We start from the raw sequence: 20,498 nt of genomic DNA, 5'->3' as shown, positions 1-20,498 counted from the left end.
TGTTTTGCCCAGAAACCGAATATTTCAGCTGATTCTAGAAAAAGTCAGCCAAAGCTGACATCCTCAACATCTTGTCTTTTCAACTTTCAACTTTGAGCTAAGAAATGGCTGACCCAGAGCCTGCATTGTTCATTTAACACCTGATCTCTGGGGTTTTTATATCATAACTTAAATGATTTAATTCTTTGCTCTGCTGTGGGGAAAACTCTGTATGCTGCGTAGTCTGGGAAACTCCCTAGGATATGGAATGAAAATGTAAAGAGTGGGTAAATCTGGCAATATGAACTCCACCAAAGGAAAGGAGCGATTCCTTTAGGTGCTCTTCTGCTGGACACTGCTTGAACTATTCTTCTCCTCTCGCTGTGATCGCTGGCTGATTTGACCACCCTCTTGGGAAACTTTAACAGACAAAATTTTGTCTGGTCTTTTTTTTTTTTTTTTCCTGGAAATTTAATATAAAAACAGTGCACTGCCACACACACCAGGGCAAAATATAGGTGCTAGCTCCTAACAGCTATGGTATGTATACATTGTATTGAGGTTTACTATTTAAACATGGACCACATCTGGAATTATATATACCTTGAACCTTATATGTCTGAAATGTTGACTGTTACTCACAGGCATCAGAAACCTGTCTCTGCTTAATGTCACAGGTTTTCTAGCAAAAACTACTGAGTGAATACAGTGAGTATCAGAGTGGCTGTGATTCCCAGTGGGACTGGACAGTAATATAAGCATTGCAGGGTTTGTGCCTACTTTCTTCAAGTTCTTCTCCTATTCATATTTAAATGTTGCACACAGCAAGTATAGGGCACATGAAAGCACAGTGTACCTTCTCGCCTACCTCTCAACAGCCATATTTAAGCAATATTTACTAGAAAGATGCTAACGTTGTTTTGTTTGCCCCATGGAAGAAACATGAAGGGCTTCTGAAACTTGAAAAAGCAAGTGAGTTGCAGGGTCTGTTACATAAGGAGATTAGGAATGAAATAAGGACGTACTGTGTACTAGCCAAGCTACCCTTTATCGTTCAAAGAGACTTAATGAAATTCCTGAATTTTGTAACCAAAATAAGGTCTCTCTCTCATGAAAAGGATAGACTAAAATGCTTCAGAGGAGTCAAAATATGAAAATGAGGTTTTACATTTCTGCTTAAAAAAATCAACAGCAGGATGGAGGAGCTATTTTTCTTTTCTGGATTACATAGCTGTACTATTCGGATTGATCCAACTTTAGAAAATGTTCTTCCTTTAGAGAAACTATTCTTGGCAATAAAATGTTTGTGCAAGCAGCAATAAGAGAACATTTTCAGGTGTAAAAACTACAGATCTATTAGGCAACACAATGAAATCTAGAAATATGAGGATAATAAAAAGCAAACCTGTTGAAAATTTATATTCACATCAGAAAGATATCTTGCAGGACAACTCTGGATATTAGATCCAGGAAAGAAAAGTCAGCATTAAGCAAAGCATTGATGAGAGGAATGAAAAGATCTATAAAATCCTAGCCATGGCAATGCCAGAGAAATCAGGTTTGTTTATACATCTCCTATTGTGGCTTCAGAAGAGTGAATATGTTCTGTCATCTTCAATCTTTGTTTTACAGTTTATAATAGACTTTATATAGTTTTATATTTTGCTGATTGTGTCTCAGTGGCTCAGAATACAAGCCTGAAAGATGGCAGATCTGAAATAAAAACATTATAGAAAGTCTTACAGCTTTTAATAAAAATTGGAGACTATCTAATAGAGAACTGAATTCCCGAAATGGCCTGCGATGGCAGTTACAGATCATAAGCTTTTCCTTACTGAGAGCCACGTGGGACTTTCAGCAGGTCATATATTAAAATACACCTTGGCATTATCAAATATTAAGGCAGAAATATTTAGGGCTCACCTTTGGCCCACCAGAGTGACGGCTGAACTTCCAGATAAAACGTGTCCCTTCTAAAACGCTGACTTGGTGCTACTGAGTAGGCTGAAGGAATGGGGCGGTAGGTTTCTGTGATTCTCAACAGAGGGAGGAATCTCCATGAGACTTTCTGTGACCCTGGAACACCTGTCCCAGGTATACTGGCCCCCCGTAACCTCTCTGGGAAGCTTGCAAGGAATTGTTCCACCTCATAACTTGCCCTGATACCAATTGCATAGGCTGAATGGAAATTTCCACCTATGCTTGGGGCAAGGGACCAAGAAATCTCTTTTGACTGCAGTTTAAGATGTGCAAAGAAACATCTCTCCATTTCTGTAGGCCCTGTGTATATCTGCCTATTCCACGGAAGAAACAAAAATGTGAACTTCCCCTCCCGTTTCCTCACAGGTCATTCTAGGAAGTCATCTTTGCTCTGATGCCAGGGCAGAGGTAGGACAGCACTGGACCTTGTGGAAGAGGGCTGGGTCTCCCTCTCTGCACCCCAAATCAGCATGACTGAGACCCGCTCTCATTCTGCGAGGAGCACAGACAGCACGAGGAGGGGTAGAGGAGGAGAACTTGGACCAGAGGGGTGGCTCTTCCTGGGGCATTCCTGCTGCAACGCCAGCAGGCTCAGTTCACAGTTCTCCTTGCTTCCTCTCTTGCCAGCACGAAGCAGACTTCGAAGCACAGCATAATTAACCACAATAAGTAATGAAACTGACCTGGTTTGGATTTGATCGCAGTGTTTCCAGCTTGGTGTGCTGGCTGGCCTTTCCTGGTGGGAAAACTCCTGCAAAAATAGCCTCCCTTGGGAAGACACCGTTCATCCAGATGGCATACCCACTGAAAAATAGGAAATCCTCTTTCTCATGTAGTACAAAACCCAGATGGTGGAAGTTAAAATATTTCCCACATTGTTGAGGGCGTCTGAAAGGAAAGATTACCTTGCACCTGCCAGTCAACCAAAGAGGAAATCAGATCCCAATCTGGTCAGATCAAGAGTGCTTCTGGACCAGGTGCGGAGACAGATAAGGTGGCACCTGGGATCCATCAGCCCCAAGGCTCACACCAAGTCTTACCACCCCATTCTGGAGTGGGACTTTCCCCTCGGTGCTAGGGCTGGGTGTGTTTCTGATGATATTCCAAAGCTGCCAGGACACGGTCCTGGGCAACCTGCTGTAGGTGGCCCTGCTGGAGCAGGGAACTGGACCAGGTGGCTTCCAGAGGTCCCTTCCCACCTCAACCAACCCATAATTCTGTGAAGAGGGCAAAGAGTGGAGCCTGAAGGTGAAATACAATGTGTAATAGGGCAGATGAACAAGCGAGGGGTTAATATGCAAGGACGAGAACTGGCGAGAGAAAACAGGAAGACAAAGGGAGGGGTAAAAAAAAGGCTGCACCAGAAGGAAATTTATCCTACAGAGAATAAAAAAGAGAAAGTTGGACCCCTGGATCCAGAAATTATTTTCATAGCCCTAGGGCAATGAAGAGGGTCAGTACAAATATAAGAGTAGTGAACTGAAGAACGAACAAGAAGTAAAGATAGTCTGAAAGTCTTAGGGAACCTTCTGAAGTCTTTGAAATGCTGATACTTTAAGTTACAGCTGCTCCAAACACACAGGGCAGGGATCTTCCTTTGAGGTAACAGCCCTGATGTTGCTGCTCGTTTCTTGAAAAATACCAGAAAGCAGAAAGGATTTCTAGAAAGAGGGTTTTGTTTTTGTTTTTTCTATTTCATAGATAGCTATCCATTTAAGAAAAATTTAACATTTTGTAAAAATAGTAATAATAATAATAATAACAATAATGATAATGATAATGATAATAATAATAATAATAATAAATAGCCCTTATTTTGTTCTACTTTTTGAAGGGTCAGTTTTCTCTGAAATGAGTTAATCAGAGTCCAGCCTAAATACCATATGCTGACTCTTTAGCCCCAAAGTGAGAGGAAAAATACATTTAGTTTTTGTTTGTTTGAACTTTAATGTAAGGGGTTCGGGGAGCCCTCTACAATGTCCCTTGGTGAAATGTCTACTCTGCCATTTTTCCGCGGGGACAACTGTACACAGCTGATCTTCCCCTTCTAGGGAAGGGGTTTATTTTGAGGTTAAGGGAGACAGCTACTGGAAAAGAATCTTATTTAATAAAGAAATGAACAATTCATCTGGCAGAGCTGACAAAAAAGGCCTGACAAAGGAGCAATAATAGCGTTAACCTCAGGCTCTGTGTGTGGTCCACAGATGAAGTGTTTTGAAGGCCATGGTTTGCCTGTCCTCTCTGAGTGAAGAGAGGAAGAGAGAAAAACAAATCTGTGCCATCTCTGCCTGTGATTTTTTTTTGTCTTGTTACAGGAAAAGCAAAGGCAACTGTGAGGCCAGCTTACTCTCTGCTTGTGATTGAACATCCTATTCTTGTGGTCATGGCAAAACTAAGCGGTGGTTTGGACTTCCAATAGCCCCCACCCCAAGTTCTAGATTTCACTGAAAATACCCGGAGTTTAACAAACCACTTTGTTCCTTAAATCATTGTTTTTCAAGGGAAATTTAATTTAAAAGATGTATTTATAACTAAGTGAAACCCTATGCTATGCAAACAAAAAGATTATTGTTTGAAATAATTCCCGTCTTGTTGGGACCATGTCCAGAACTCATATTTTCTCAGAGCCAAACTGAAATGGGACTAGAGACATTCGGCTCCAAATCTGGTAATCCACGACTTCAGGGGCCAAATCCTGCTTTCAGCTCCACTGCTGTAAGTTCAAAGTTACTCCACTGACTTCACATTTGGCCCCATATGTGGAAAACAAGATTTCACCTCCGTGTCATGCTTTGCTCAATTTCTTCTTGGATTTCTCTTTGTCCATTTTCCTCTCAAATTTAAAAACAAGAATTTAATCCAGCCAGCAGATTAATTTGAGCAATAAAGAGCCAATGTAAAGTGGGCCAAAAAAAAAAAAAAAAAAAAAAAAAGTAGAAACTGGAAGGTGCTGGTGCCTGGAACTGAGGTCCAAAGGCATGAAGTACCTTTTGCTCTGGCTGACAGGAAGCTGCTCCTAATATTTGTGTATTTCTGAGGAAGGGAGAGCATTCCAGTTCATGCTATTTCATGAACAAAAGTGTATTTTAATTAATTCCGAACATCAGGCATTGTCAGCTTTAAGGATCTTATTTCATCATGTTTTTCAGTAAATTGCTACCATGATTGGTTCTGCCCGGGAGCCAAACTGAGCGTGGCCCGTACGTATGTCAGGGTAATGAGGAGGAAGGAATCTAAGTAACCAGCCTTTCCCTTGCACAGCTCACATAGAAATAAAAAGTTCAGTCTCTGAATTCCTCTCTTCCTTTCCACCCTGTTGTGAAAAAGAAGACAAATAAATGTGTGGGAAAATAATTTTGATAACTTGAGTTATTCCAAAATCTTGAGATTGATTGAACAATAAATTGTAGATCCATATGGGCTTTAGTATTCATCTTTCCAAATCTTTGTCTGCAACCGGGAAATCTCAGACCTTTTTAAAGAAAAGCAGAAGCTGGCAGTCTCAGACGTTCTCATGTTGACATGTCCCTGGAAGCACGAGCTGTGTAAAGACACAGTCAGTGTGAGATTAGGCAACAAAGACTGTTTTTCAGCTCCATGATAATTACTGGAACCAGGCAGGCTTACATGTGCAGGGAAAGAAAAGGAAAGTAATCCCACCCTAAAAAGTCATTCCTTCCATATGCATGTGAACTCGGATCTAGGCAGAAACCTATGACATGGTTTATGGTTTCCTTAATATAAATTAAAACCATCGAACAAAATATTGCAAACATTTCTTATAGACAATAACGGTAGATGTGTAGAAGAAACTGCAAAGGATTATCAGTGGTCAATATACTTTGAGAATGACCTAAGCAAAATATGGTTTCATATAAACACGTTACCTCAGGGTTTACACCCTAACTTTAGTTTATATTGGGAGTGAAGATATGGTTGATCAAAAATGTATCAAGTCTGCCTTCCCATATCAAAAACTATATTCCTCTCCGTTAACCACATGCCCATCTGCTTTTTATTCTGTCCTTGGTTTTGTTCTGTCCTATACAGCTCTAGCTTACTTCATGTAATTTCACAGGTCTGTTTATGAACGAGTTTCTGTTACTGCTGTTCCTATTATTACTCTTGTTAGGTATATCTGATTAGGCTTTACTAGTCCTAGAGAATCCAACACCAGGATGGAATTAAATGTACTTAAAACCTCTAGGCTACCCAGGCACCTGAATAGGAAAAAGACTGAAACATCCTCAGCAGCTGATGGCTTCACCATGGCATTGCCCTGTCCCCTCCCAGGGGCTCCACCTCACCCTTCACAGGCACCTGGCTCTCTGACCAAAAGTGGGAAGCAAAATGGCAAACTAATTTGTTCCTTTGCTGCTCTTCCTGCAGCAGAATCTGTACTGCCTCTTCCCACCCCTTCTCAAGAACAAGGAGTCAAAGAGTTTATTGTATCCTAAGGAGATGCCGCAGGTGATGGCAAGCTACTGCTCCAGGTTTTGTCTGATGCACAAGTCTCTTGTACTTCAGTAAATCTGTAAGGGGAGAATGCACCTAAAATGCTCAAACAAAGCTCACCACTATGCAATTTTTGAAATCAGAAGTAAGTAAGAGAAGGAGTGGAGAAGTCAGGTAGGGTTTTAGAAGGAAATGCTACTTCTTTAGATGTGTGTTTTAAATAAATAAAATTAACTAAATCCCTCAATGCACTCTTGCTAGGATGGTCTAGGATATTCTCTAATAATCTTCTATCAGGACCACTTGCTAATTATGCTACATTTTAGTACTAAGCAGGGATATCTTAGAAGGGCCTGAAAAAGTGTCTCCCTCTCCCATTGAATAAATTCTTATAGTGCATTCTCTGGGCTGTAATAAATGAAGAAAGGAACTGGGAAGCCATTAGGTACTGCCTGGTACATTTCAGGACGAAACAAGACAGCATTATTTTTTCATTTCCAATACTGGCCTAAAATGAAAACTCAGGATAGAAAATGACACTACAAACATTCAATGATAAGGCTATTCAAGCTAGATTTTCAGTCATTTTAAGGGCCATGCCAGGAATTGTTAGAGAGCTTTTCAAAAGAAATAGTCATGATGATTTAGACAAAATAATTGCCTTTGACCTTTCCTTTCCTAGTGAACAGTTCTCCTTCTGAAAAAGCAGACTTCTTAATGGTGGCAGTTCTCCAAAATGGTATAGAAGTACTTATTCATTAATGACACAGAGTGGTTATCATTGGAAAATTCATATTAGGTTGGACTCTTGCTATTTTAAATAAATTACAAAAAGCCTATTCCTGACTTCTTCCACATAAAAGAACAGTTGACTTGAATGAGAAAAAAAAAAAAGTAGCAAATCCATCTCATCAGAGTGCAATATGTACATTTCATGGATACAGCGCTCGGTGCTATAGCTGTGTTCAAGGCAGGTGCTCTTGTAGGAATGTCCCATCCCTGGTCTCCCAGGCAGGAGACCTGCAGGAGCATGATGTGACTCCTGTGCAGCTCAGGTGGATTTCCCTTCATGCACAACACAGCCTTGTGTCCTCACACACATTCGGGATGTGACCAAGCTGTGTCACAGGAGCTGGAAAACAGAAAACACCACATATATACACAACTGCGCCTTTAGCAAGCTGAATACAATTACAGTGTTTTTCGTACTGCTCTGTTCTTACTGTAAGTTGCACAACAAGAGCCAAATGCTACTTTGGTGCACCAGGTGTTACAACATTATTGCCATGCCTAGAAGCCTCTTCACATCCCTAAATGGGGCATTGCTGAGGTTCAAATAGCAACAAATTACAGTGGTCTAAATAGCAAGTTAAGATAATGAGTCCAAATTGACTTCACTGCCATTGCATCAGTGCAACACCAGGTAAAAGCTAGCCTTTGGGTGGAGGTAGCTCCTCTAGTGGAAGGTAGGTCCGTGTGCCTTGCCCTGCTTCTTCCCTCTTGCCAGAGGAGGTAGCAGCTAGAGCCAGGGGAAGGTGCAACTGCATCCTCCTTTTGCCCTGGAAATATTGGCCATTGGGTGTTCCCTGTTTTCCAGCTCGTGTCCATCACTTGAGCTCAGAGGATGGATTTACAGCTTGAACTCTCTTATTCCTCAAAAAGACATTCTTCTTCAGGCATTTTCCCCAAATTTGAGACTTTGCTTGTGAAGCCCTTTGTCCACAGGGGATTCCACTGTGTGTAAATGCATTGCCAATGTGCACACTGAAATCTGTGTAATTAGTGTAACAAGGTTGTTTGTTTTTAAGCCTTCAGCTGATGAAACGGTGTATGATAGTGATAATTTTTGATATACAGATAGTGTTATTGTCCACTGTCGATACACAGTTCATTTGTGTAAAGCAAAGATACTCTTTCTTGAAAGGAAAGGAAAAGAGGAGATGATTCAGATCAAAGTTGGTATGAGGCTCAGTACATAAATATTCTATAACATGTAATTGTAGAGCTACCTATTATATGGCATATGATACAGCTTATTGCTGGCTTTACAGAAAAATTATAGCTCATGAGATAATCTTGAGCAGCACTTCAGGGTTGCCTTACTTTTTGGGAAGCTTAGTGATGACAGATACCTGAATCTGTCACAATACTAAACCAAAAGCTCTTGTGGTATGGCTAAGGTTCATGATAAATGGGATCAGCTTGATTCAGGGACTGCATCTGGGACTGTCTTCCTTTGCTTCCTTTTCACATCGGGCCTGATGGATCCAACCTGGTGATCTTGGTCTCATGGTGAAAGCTGTGGCACAAGCTTGTGCTGGAGCACCTCCAGCTCCCTGTAGCCTCAGGAGAAGGTTGCCAGCCTCTTCTTTCATCAACTTGCCTCCTAGGTCCTCTACGTCACTGTAGACCCCAGGGTGCAGGGAAATCAGTGGGACAGAGGGAGGAGTCCTGAAATTTGGCTGCAAAGGTAGCATGACCTCTATTCCCACTGCACAAGCAGAGAGGCTGTGTAGTTACCAACACCTCTCTTCTGTGCAGAGGGATCTACACATAAAAAAAAAAAAAAAAAAAAAAAAAGCAATGCAGAGCAATGCACAAAGCATGTCTGCATCAGCAGTAGCGAGTCTTGACAACTGTGGCAATGTTCCCACAAAGGCTTTGCAAATATTTATTAATTGTTTTAGTGTATGAGAAAAGTATAAACAAAGAGTATTGATTATTTCAGTCTTCTGAGCTCATTATATCTGTGGATACTGCAAATGCTTTTAAGCACAGGAGATTATTCAGGGCAAAGCTCCTTCTGCAATGCATTTGAAGATTACGGGAACATTATTGATATACTCACACACGCTCAGTGGTGCTCCATACAGGCTTATAAAGCCAAGTGGTATCTGCCTTACTTGATCACTCAGAAAGTTGCTGACCTCCTAAACAGAGCTGTTTTGCTAAAGCTGTTTTGCTGATTCCTATGACATACGGGCTTTCCTGATGTGGGAGGTCTGCTTTGGTTGATGGTGGGGCATGAAAACTACGGTCACAAGAAGTTGGGCTGTAATTATATCATCTGTACGCGGAGCCCTGCGCTCTGCAGAGAGGAATGTCAAACCACTTCAGTGTTTATCAGTTCCCTATCTACGGGTGAGCTAGGAGAGCTGCTCTTCTTATCTTACCAAGCCCATGTTTCTGGAGCTGAAGGTCACAAATTCCAAAAAGCTAGATCACAACTTGGTGCGAGCTTGTGTTTGTGTCTGTGGCCTCTTACCAATGGCATCTCATGTTTAAACTGAATTCCTGTCAGCATATATTTGCTGCCTCGACGTGAAAAACATTTTCACCTCACTCAGAAAACTACCGTGACTGAAGCATTACACAGTTACTTGCTGCTCCACAGTTCCAGTGCTTTCTACATACATGCAGTAAATGAGAGAGGTCCACTTAACAACTGTCATATACCGCGTTTATTATGGGCTGCAGCTGTTGACAGTTATGCAACTGGGATGAAATGCATCCCCATAAAAAGCACTCGTATGAGGCCTGTGCCACCACATAGATTCTGCCTAAACCCTCAAAATAGACCTCAGGTAGGCCCAGCAGCAGCCAGGGGTCTAAGTGGATGACAGCAATCTGAGGCACTTTGGCTGCTCTCTATAATATTTTTAATGAATAATCCATCTACCCCAAGTAATTTCACTTCCCCATTTCTGGTGCTGTCTAGGCACTTTGACTGGAAAACAGCAAGCACAGCATGTTTCTCGATTTGCTCTTTTCCCGCAGAGAAACTTAGGAAATCACATTAAAAAAAAAAAAAAAAAAAAACACCTAACTTACAGCTTGTTTACACCAAATATTAATGTTGCACCATGATATAGTCTCCTATTCAAATTTACACTTTCTTTTCCTGTAGCTTTGAAGAATATATCACACACTTTCCTCATGTGGTGTATGTAGTAAGCTGCAGAATTACTTCAATTCCCACTGGCTTCAGCAAGTTGAAGGACTTTTTTTTTTATTATTTAAGCTGAGGTTTTGGCAGGGGCTTTGGGGAAACAGCAGTACAGATGTATGGTCATGTAAGAGCAGATTTATGATTGCACATGAACTCTTTAGTATTTCAACCACATAATGTTCCTTTACATTTAGGCCTTTTACAGAGTGTTACGGAGAATAAATCCATATACTTGCAAGCACATCTCTTTCAGCCACTTATGCAAATACGAAGCTGGCACAAGTCAACATCTGCTGCTGTTACAAATGGACCTGTGTGCATACTGTTTGCTATGCACATATTCACTGCAGTCCCCAGTCCTGCAGGACACGCTGTGCTCCCCCCAAATCACTCAGCTTACACCAGTAGAAGTCTGCCCATCTGGAGAAACGGGTCAGAGCAATGTATATCTGTGTGCCATACTAAATCTTTAATTAGGTTTGGAAAGGTCAAAAAGAAGATTTAACAACATTCCTGAACTCAACAAAGCCTACCTGTGGCACCTACCTGTCCTATCTATAAGAATTGCATGAGTTTTTTCCAAAAACATTACTGTTCTAAGGACTTCTAAATCAGAGGCCACATAGCTATTGATTATTGTCTGCATGCTTGTAGCGACAAGGATCATCTCTTTGCTCAGCTGGACAAACATGAGCAGTGTGAGAACAGGCATGGGAAAACTTGGCAGTTAATTATGGCAAGAAGCTGATCTGGATGCAAAACAGACATAGTTTTATAGTGTGTTTTCTCTCTACCAGATCTCCGTAACACTATAATGAGCACTGCTGTCATACCAAATTCCTGCTGTGAGTCAGAAAGGGGGTGAAGTGGAAGAGCCTCCAACACTACCCCCAGTCCTGTTTGCCAGGAGGTGCAGTGAGTACGAGCCCCCAGGACTCTGCCCATGGCTTTTCATCCTAACGCCCCTTCTGTCCCCTTGGGAGAAAGTGAACAAAACTGGGTTTAAGTTTTGTTCCTGACAAGTCCTGGAGTTAGAGCTCTAGGCAATCTCTGCTACAAAATAATAAAATAAAATAAAATAAAATAAAATAAAATAAAATAAAATAAAATAAAATAAAATAAAATAAAATAAAATAAAATAAAATAAAATAAAATAAAATAAAATAAAATAAAATAAAATAAAATAAAATAAAATAAAGTGGGATACAGGCACTGCATTCTGATTACAACCCTGTTAAATTCCCTGCATCTTTACATCTTTACTTTTCATTTTTGATTTTTATTCTTCTTTGTCTCTGCTTGAGTAATAACATCACCTGCTTGTCTTGTACTAAACACATCTTGTTAACTTGCCAGCAATGTCATTTTGTGAATGGTATATCTTGACTGCTACAGAAAAATGTTAGAGGAAAATCATCATTGCCCATATCAATAGACTCTTAAATTGATTCCTTTCATGCCTTCATGCTCTGTTTTTATTAAATGTTTAAGTTGCTGTGTTCTTATTAAATATTACAGGATGTTGCAACAGATGGAAATAGGCCATTGCAACAACTTTCACATTACTAGTCAGTAGCAGTTCCCATTTCATAAACCTGCTTTATGGGAGCCTGTAATTACACATTCATAATAAAATATGAACTATATACAGTTTGTACATTTATTTTCAGTATTCAGCCAGAAAATTTTAGAGTAGAAGCCAAATCATTTTCAAAGGGAAGAAAAGTATATCATGTGCCATATTGAACCAAGATACTCTGTTACACTGAAAGAGAAAAACTGCACACCAAGAACAGAACAATCTCTTCTCGCAAGTAAACCTTTATTGAACAAAACATCATTGGGCAAATTTTGTACTTTTGCGTTGAAGAGCCGGATTGCACCATAGAGTTGGAGACATATAACTACTGGCTGACATAAAAGTGATCAAGGTCATAAAATACAGCTGAGGTTATGCTACTTCTCCTCACCTTATCATATGAAGGGATTTCAAACCACTTTTAACCTTTGGTTAGCTCCTAGATAGGCTTTTATCAAATCTGTTCAGGCGAGCAACAAATTAGACTTTAGCTTATTATCACTATTCCTCTATCTGGCTTTGCTCAATTAGGTGTGTTGGGCATTTTTCAAATGGCATTAGGAACCTCATTTTTTACTACAGTAAACTCACAAACAGCTGTGCCAGGAAGAGAAAAAATGTAATATTGCTTCTGACGGGACTGCTGTGATACACTTTGTTCCACTGAGCACAGAGAAGGAACACTGCGAGTATTGGGAAAGGCACACAGAGCCGCTTGGTTCCTGGAAGAGTCTTGGTACTGTGGAGCAAAAGTTGTGGGCTCACCTCCAAAAAAATGAAAATAAAAAATAAGAAAATTATCTTGCTCTCTTGAAGTATGTAGTTGTCCAAAATTTTGACAGCTTTAGTTTTTTGGTTTTGTTTTTGTATTTTTGTGGCGTTACCTATCCTCTCTCACTATCAAAGATGTTTGCAGAACGAGTGCTCTGACTTCCTGCCTATTTGATCACAACACTTTATTACTTCTAATTTGCTGTATGTGGGAGGCCAAGGATTAGCACAGAACTAGGCGTCGCAAACTCAGATCTTCCTGCTATCTGACTGCGGGATTACAGACCAACTACGTCCAGCTCCAGTTTACTGTGTTTGAACAGAGAGGTTACCCTCATGGCAAAGCTCACATTCTGTGTTTTGACAACAGGTTGAAATAAGAGAGGCAGAACACCTTGGCTACACACAAGTGGTTGCCTTGAACAAAGGGTTGCCTCCTTCCACGTTTTTATGCCTGGCTCCAACCCCCTCTTTTATCAGTTTGTGGCTAATCCTGCATGCCTGGCCTCGCCACACTTCTGCTGTCCACCCAAGCTCAGGACACCCCTCTGTCACTGTAACAGAGACTGAAATCTTTCTCTTGCTCTCCAGAGGGGAGTGAGCTGAGGTGCCGCTCTCATTTCACACCCCTGGCAAAGCATGACCTTTTGATGGGATCATGAGTACCCTGTCATGCACTGCCTCCGACACTCAGTGCTGGAATTGTGTGGCTGATCAAGCAAGCAACAGCTTTACTTCTTACCGTGCTGGATGACCTCAAATTTGTGAACAAGGTGATGGCCCAGTAGGTGAGTAGGGGTTTTGCTTCGCTCAACATCTACCTTGGTAGATGAGCTGGGAAGGGGAGAGACACAGAGCCCCTTCCCACACACAGTAATGCTCCTCGGCCTCCTGAAGCTTCTCACTGATCCTTCCCAACCTCCTGTCCTCATTTTGGGAAACTGTGCCACCCCTCCCACTGAAACAAATGTCGCTCCTCCTGAGGATGAAGATAGTGTCTGCAGGCAAGTCCCGAGCTGCTGGTTTGCGCCATTTTGATCCTACTACAGCAGCTTCCCAGTTCCCTTTTCCCAGGTAGGCCCTCGTTACTAAAACACAGCTTGTCAGACATTCTCCAAGAATACTTTTTCCTCAGAAAAATATTGATTCACGTTAAATATATTCCTTAATTCTAAAATAGAGCTTCTGAACAACGTACAGGCATAACAAAAGGGTAAAAATACCCAGGAAAAAGTAGCTAAGCAGTTCAGGTACTCACTCAGAAAGCAGAGGCAGACTCAAGTTCTCCTCCGTGTCAGAAAATGCAGGGATCAAAACTCACCCTTCCCACCCTTGCAGGAAGTGAGTTAACCACAGGTTACGCCATACTTTGCTGTTTGCAACCTTCTCTCTGTTTTACATGACTTTTTTGGTTGGGTCACCAATTTCTCCCCCTTACAAGGGAAACAGCCAGCTTCCAAAGAACAGGAATACTTAGAGGAAGGCTTCAAGCAATCTAAAAACATTGGGAGGAAAAAGCATTAAAAAATTGACATTTGGCTTTTTAAAGAGAACACTATTACACACTGCCTTTGTATAAAGAAAAAGTAAAACAGTACCCCCTAAAAATTGAAGCTTTTTGACATTCCAACACTAAAAGTTGTATCTTTTCTCAGGACAAAAACAATCAATCAAACAAACAAACAAACAAAATAATAGTGGAGCACTATGAAATTTTCAATGCCTGTGATGAAACACCTTAATGATATCTGAGGCCCACTCCAATGGCCCCAGCATGAACCTCGGCAGAGTGCCTTTTTCCTACAGTGTTCGTGTGACAGATAATGAATGACAGGAATGTCTGCGACCGCCTGCCTGCCCCAGTGATTGTTCTGGAACAGGCTTCAGTCCTCAGCAAATGAAGCAAACAAATCAAAATTATGCCGTAGTAGTTACACCATACAATGAATCTATGAAAATAAGTATTCCGTTCCTGAAATACCAAATGCTTTACTACAGACGTGAATCTCAAAAACCACAAAGAGCTGTCTGTGAAAGCCCACAGTAGATACAAACAACATACAGTAGAGCGCAAGATTATATTTCAGAGAAAATGGTGAAATAAATTAATTTAAATTTTGATGTAATAGTCTCCAGTAGAGGAAGATGACTCAATAAGCAGAAAATATTTGTTTTGGGGTCAAATGTAGCTCTTTCACCTGGCCATAAGTTTTCTGTGAGTGTTTTAGTTCATGTTTTTTTGCCAACTGTGGCTTGCTAATGACTTGTGACTATCCACATATTATCAATAATCAATATTTGAGTTGTGTGGCTTGTCAAGTGAGCAACAGTTTTAGTTCTTACCATGTTGGATGATCTAAATTTTGTGGACAGGGTGATGGCCTAATCAGTGAACTGAGATACTGCTGCCCTCAAGGACACAAGGGCAGGTGGAGGGATAGAAATAGAAGACAATGTAAGGTGTTTTTTTGGAAATTCACATTTTTTATTTAAATGCAAGTAGAACATTAAATCTATTCACCTATAATATGGAAATATCTTTTTCCTGTGCTTTGAGTTCTTTAACTGAAAAATGTGTTTGTGCCTGGAAGAAGCAGGGAAAGTGTGGTATTTCTGGTACATTACTGAGGAGCTGTAGAAGGAACAAAGACTTGTAACACTCAAGCTACACTGAAAAAATGTCAGAGGCATCACTTTGTGGCACGGAGAAGAAGGATAGAGTTGTAATCTTAGTGAATCTGAGTTCCTCAGTTTTGATCTGAATTTTGCAGTGTTGGCAAGAATGAGTCCATAGTTATCTTGAACTGTTCCCCTCACTGTCCCTCATACTCACTTCATTTTTCATTACTGAGAACTCTGATTGTTCTCCAGAAGTGCTGAAAATGATGCGAGAGTAAACAATCTCTCTAAATTGTGATCTGATCATTAATGCCACTTGTAAAGTTACATGAAATTGTCTCATCCTCCTGTTCTTTATAGATTTAGCTCGGGATATCCTGAAAAAGCAGCTGTGACTCCACTGCCCTCCTGCTGCACTGTTTCTCTAACATGTTTTCATGTTGTCTCGGACACTGCATAACCTCGGGGCTAGGCATTTCTCTTCCCCTGACGGTGTCACTACACATGCTATAGCCTGTCAGTTTGAATCTGATTTTTCCTTTCTGGTTTGAGGGGTACAGAAACATTTGGAAGATGTAATTCAAACTCAGGCCATATGATACAGTCCACTCACTTAGCTGAGAACATCTGCTTTGCTCCACTGCTGTGCACTCCTGACTAGGTAATAATTCTAGACAGAAAAGATCAGACTGAGCCTGAAAGAGCTCAGACCTATGGAAAAGAATCTTCTGATGAAACCTGAGTCCAGTGGAAACTCTTAACATTAAAGTAAAATAATGAACTTCTTGCAAAGAAAAAATGCATGTTTCCATGTTTGAAAAGGCAAAAAATAAGCATACCTTCCTTCTCCACGTTTTGGCATTTTTAAATGTTATAGAGATGTTAGATGTTATGGTAAAGAGTAGAGGTTGATAAAGTAAAAATAATGGTAGCAACACATTTCTATGTCCTTAGAGGCAGGCTGTGGGAATCTCAGGCCAAAGCACTGCAGGTTTTATAAGTAAATACAGAAAGACCATGTCTCTCCTTTTCGCTCTGCCTGAACAAGACTGTTCTGGCTTCAGTGCAAAGTGTTTGACTCTGGATCTCAAATCTTCTTATCTAATTTGTAAATTTGGTAGTCTACCTATTCCTGCTATTGATAAAGGCTAAGGATCTTAAAAATTCTTGAAAAGACTTAACTGAAATTAAAATAATGTAATGACTGAATAATAATAATTAAATAATAATTGGGAAAAAAAATCCATTCAGGACTGTCATTTACCTCCAAGAGTATGGTTACTTTTCTGACTCACATGCTAAAGTTTCATTTTACCTGACTTTACACATCACAAGCATGGCTATGTACTTCTGTGCTACTTGTCTAGACTCTTTTTATAGTCAATGGAGATAAACAAGCTCTTCAAGAAGGCAATTCACCCAATCACCTTAACCATCTGTCTTTGGAAGAGATGAAATGCGTCCTAGTTGGTTATATCTCACCACGGACTATAAAGAAGTGTAGATGAGTAGCTCATATGCAAACAACCACGCTGCAGATGACTACAGTGAGATGCACCCCAGCCTAGATGACTTGCACTGCTAGTTGGCTTAATGTAGTAGGACTCCTCTTTGGCTGACGCTGTAGGCAATTGGCGGGACTATCCCTGAAACTGTCCTTACTCCAGTAGAAAGTATTGGGGATGTGGAAGGCATACATTTCTTATTCTTCTAGTGAGTTAAAAGAGGCGTAAACGTGGCTGTCTCGAGAGCTATTGTTTAGCATTTCTGAAAGAGGGGCCCCTAAATCTGCAGAGAAGATAATTCATAGTGGTGAATTTCTCTGCAAAGCAGCAGGTTCCAAACAAAGTGAATTTGGGTCCTAATGTGTGACCCTGTTGTCTGAGAACGTTAGAGAGGCACCTTGTAGCTGTTGTCTCTATCTTGTGGTGGTAGGTCCTCTTCTGTGATGTCTTCTTATGCTGTCACTGAAACCACCATCCTGAAATGTTTTCTTACTTGCTGTCTCTCAGCCTTTAGCTGCTCCCCCAGTTCTCTATGTTGCAATAAATTTATTTTGGGGGGAGAAGTTCAAAATGTCTTCCACCTTGTGTATTTGGAGGACAAACCACAGCCAACCAAAACAGGTTGGGTGATGTGTTTTTGACTATGCACAACAGAGTTTGGTCTCTTATATGACCATGCATTGCAATTTATCCTTAAAACACGGTCATCTCTATAGTAATTCATATTTCTAAAGGTTCAAATCAAACTTGTCTGAACTGTTAAGTTTCCATTTTGTGGAACTTGTAAAATGCTTCCTGGTTTTTATATAAAAAATTCCACTGATTTTCAGCACAGTAGGATAGATGCAAAGGTATCATCCTTATGGGGGGAAAATCTTGCTGATTCATTTTAACCGGTATAGACCTGAGGAAGTTTCTGCATGGCTGGCCAACCAGCTCGCCTGCTCCTTCTTTCTTGCTCAGTCTAGAGAGAAAAGGGAAATTCCCTTGCATGAAGTAAGGCATTCAACTTATCCCATGGTCAAAAAAAAAAGGTCAAATGGACAAACATTTACCAGTGAATTTCCATTCCAGGAGTGTGAAGGAGAATTTTCTACAAAGATCACAAAGGAGATCTCAATGTATTACAAAAACTGTTCCTTTTTTTTTTTTTTTTTTTTTTTTTTTTTTTTTTTGTGCAAGTTCTGCAGTATACCCTTTTCTGTGTTTGCCTGCATCAATATTGAAAGGAAAACTACAAAAAAGACAAGAGGTAGTTTAATGACCAGTAAACAACTCTGAAGTGTTTGGACATCAAGTTATCTCATTTAATTATGACTATTTTGTATTGCTCTTTAGTAAATCTCTTTTCCAATAATACATAGAACTACAAACTGAAAGAAAGAAATACTAAATAATGTAATCCATGGACTGCCAGAAGAATTCTGTAAGTTAATCTACCTGGGACTATTTCTGAATCAGAAGGAGAAATATCTCAGATGAAAACAAATTTCAACATCTTTTTTTTTGTGTTTTTTTTTTTTTTTTTTTTTTTTTCAAGCTTAAAAGAATTTTTTGCACTGGTTCATTGTTACATAAATACCTAAAAATGTCTTGGGATATAGCTTGACATGCAAAATGTATGGTTTTTAATTTGTGTTTTAAGTTTCTTGTGCCATGACAAAGTGCAAATTTTGTTTTCAAATGTATGGAAAGGGCACAGAAGAGTTTAGGCATCACTGTCAGGAGCCACAGCTGAATGAGGCTGCAATGTGAAACTACAGAGGAATAAATACATAGTTTTTCACATCACACAATACAAAGTCAAGAGCTGTAGCAAGCAGCATCTTTTTATGCAAGTCCAGAATTTCTAAGCTATTTGCATGAGAAATTAGTATCATTTATATTTTTAAAAACAAATCCATATGAATTTAATCTCCTCATCTATCAGCTCCTGTTTCCTTTGTCAAGAGGGTTTGGCAGGCAAACCAGAGGCAAATGGATTTACACATGACCTACTTTATGTGGTGAATTATATAAATAGTCTACTCCAAAATTTTGGAGAAGCCATTTAGAACGCCTTGGAAGGCACGCATAAAGGAACACAAAGTCAGTGGAGGAATGAAAGCATCTTTCACATGCTTGTAGGATGAAGGTAGCAATTGAGAAGAAACAAGTCAGAGGAGCCTGACGTCCAAGGCAGTTAGCCAGCCTGTGCCAAAAGCCCCATGACTGTGCGTGTGGCAGTCACACACCAGGGCACAGTGTCACCCTGCCGCTGGCAAAGCCTTTTGTTCAGTTTTGCACAACACAGCTCATCATAGTATCTGATCACAAAATGGATACTGCCTTGGAAGACGACAGCTATAAGGGATTCATAAATAGTAACACATGCAACTGTGCAGGAGCTGGGCCTGGAATTATGTTGGCATTAAAGCCGGCGGGAATTCCAGCCGAGCTCCGCTCGCTAGCGGCTCAGCTGGGTACATCCGCTCCTTGGCTGCACACAAATGCCAATTGTAAGCTTCTTTTTTAGAAATGGTGAAAGCCTCCACCAACTGCAAAATGACTGGTGGCAGTTGTTTGTTTTTTTAATGCCAGGATAAAGCAAGGGAAACTCATGGAAAATAAGGCAGCGGTTCCTCAGGCCTATGACGATTCACAGAAGAAAAGAGCAAGATGGATCTTAGTGAGCACAGTGAAACCGCTTTGGCTTTTTAGGCCATCTCTGATATGCTAGCAAGGCAGAGAAAATCCTTTTTCCTCCGGGATTGCCCTTGAACAAAACCGGAGAAGACCTCCATAGTGTAATTAATTGACCTGAAAGGATCTTTATTCTCTGAGTTTCCTGAATAAGAGCACACTTGTACGGAAATAACCTGCGGGGTCAAAGTGAGGGGAGAGGGTGGCCTTACCCTGACACAGAGCCCTAGCGGTCAGTTAACCCAGCGGCAGCGTGAGCCAGCGCCTCCGCCGTGAGCCCTCCCCAGCACACCGAGACCAGGGGAAAGCCTGTGCTCCTCAGCACAAGACATGTGTCAGGAAAGCAGCAAAATGGACTGTGTTTAACCTTGTTTAAAGTCTCAAAACCAAGTCACAGCAGGAAAACTAGCTGAAACATTCATTCTTGACAGTCTTTGCGACGCATATGCCAATTTCATGAAATTATGCTCTACCCTAATTTAGCTGAGCGTAAGGAATTTTCTGCATGGCATAAATTATTTCACTTGTGCCCACTAACCTCTCTTCAGAGACATGTTTACAGCTCTAACTGTGCAGATTGTAACAGTCAGACCTAAGTATTGCACTGTTTACGCATTTCATTAGAGTTCTTAATTGCTTTGGTTTCCCTTACTATGAGATACCTAAATTACGAACTGTGGAACCTTGCTGGTTATGCATGGAAATCCACTGTATTAATATTCTTGGTTTTGCTAGATGTTAACTTACTTTGAAGAAGTACTGCTTCACGCAGCCCTTTCTTGACATTGCTAGTGAAAGTGCAGGTGGGACTGTGAATGGGTAATTCAAATAGCTGAGAGCAGGAAGGGAAATCCACTGTCATGATTAGAAAAGGAGCAGTCCAATAGACAAGATCTTAATTAGGCACTTGGAAATCTTTCTTTGATATATTTTCATAAACTGAACAATTTTACAAGATTCAGCAACAAGATATGGTCTA

The sequence above is a fragment of the Aythya marila genome (assembly GCF_965140915.1).
Source record: "Aythya marila genome assembly, chromosome: 4".
NCBI classification, from domain to species: domain Eukaryota; kingdom Metazoa; phylum Chordata; class Aves; order Anseriformes; family Anatidae; genus Aythya; species Aythya marila.
This window is presented reverse-complemented; position numbering follows the sequence as displayed.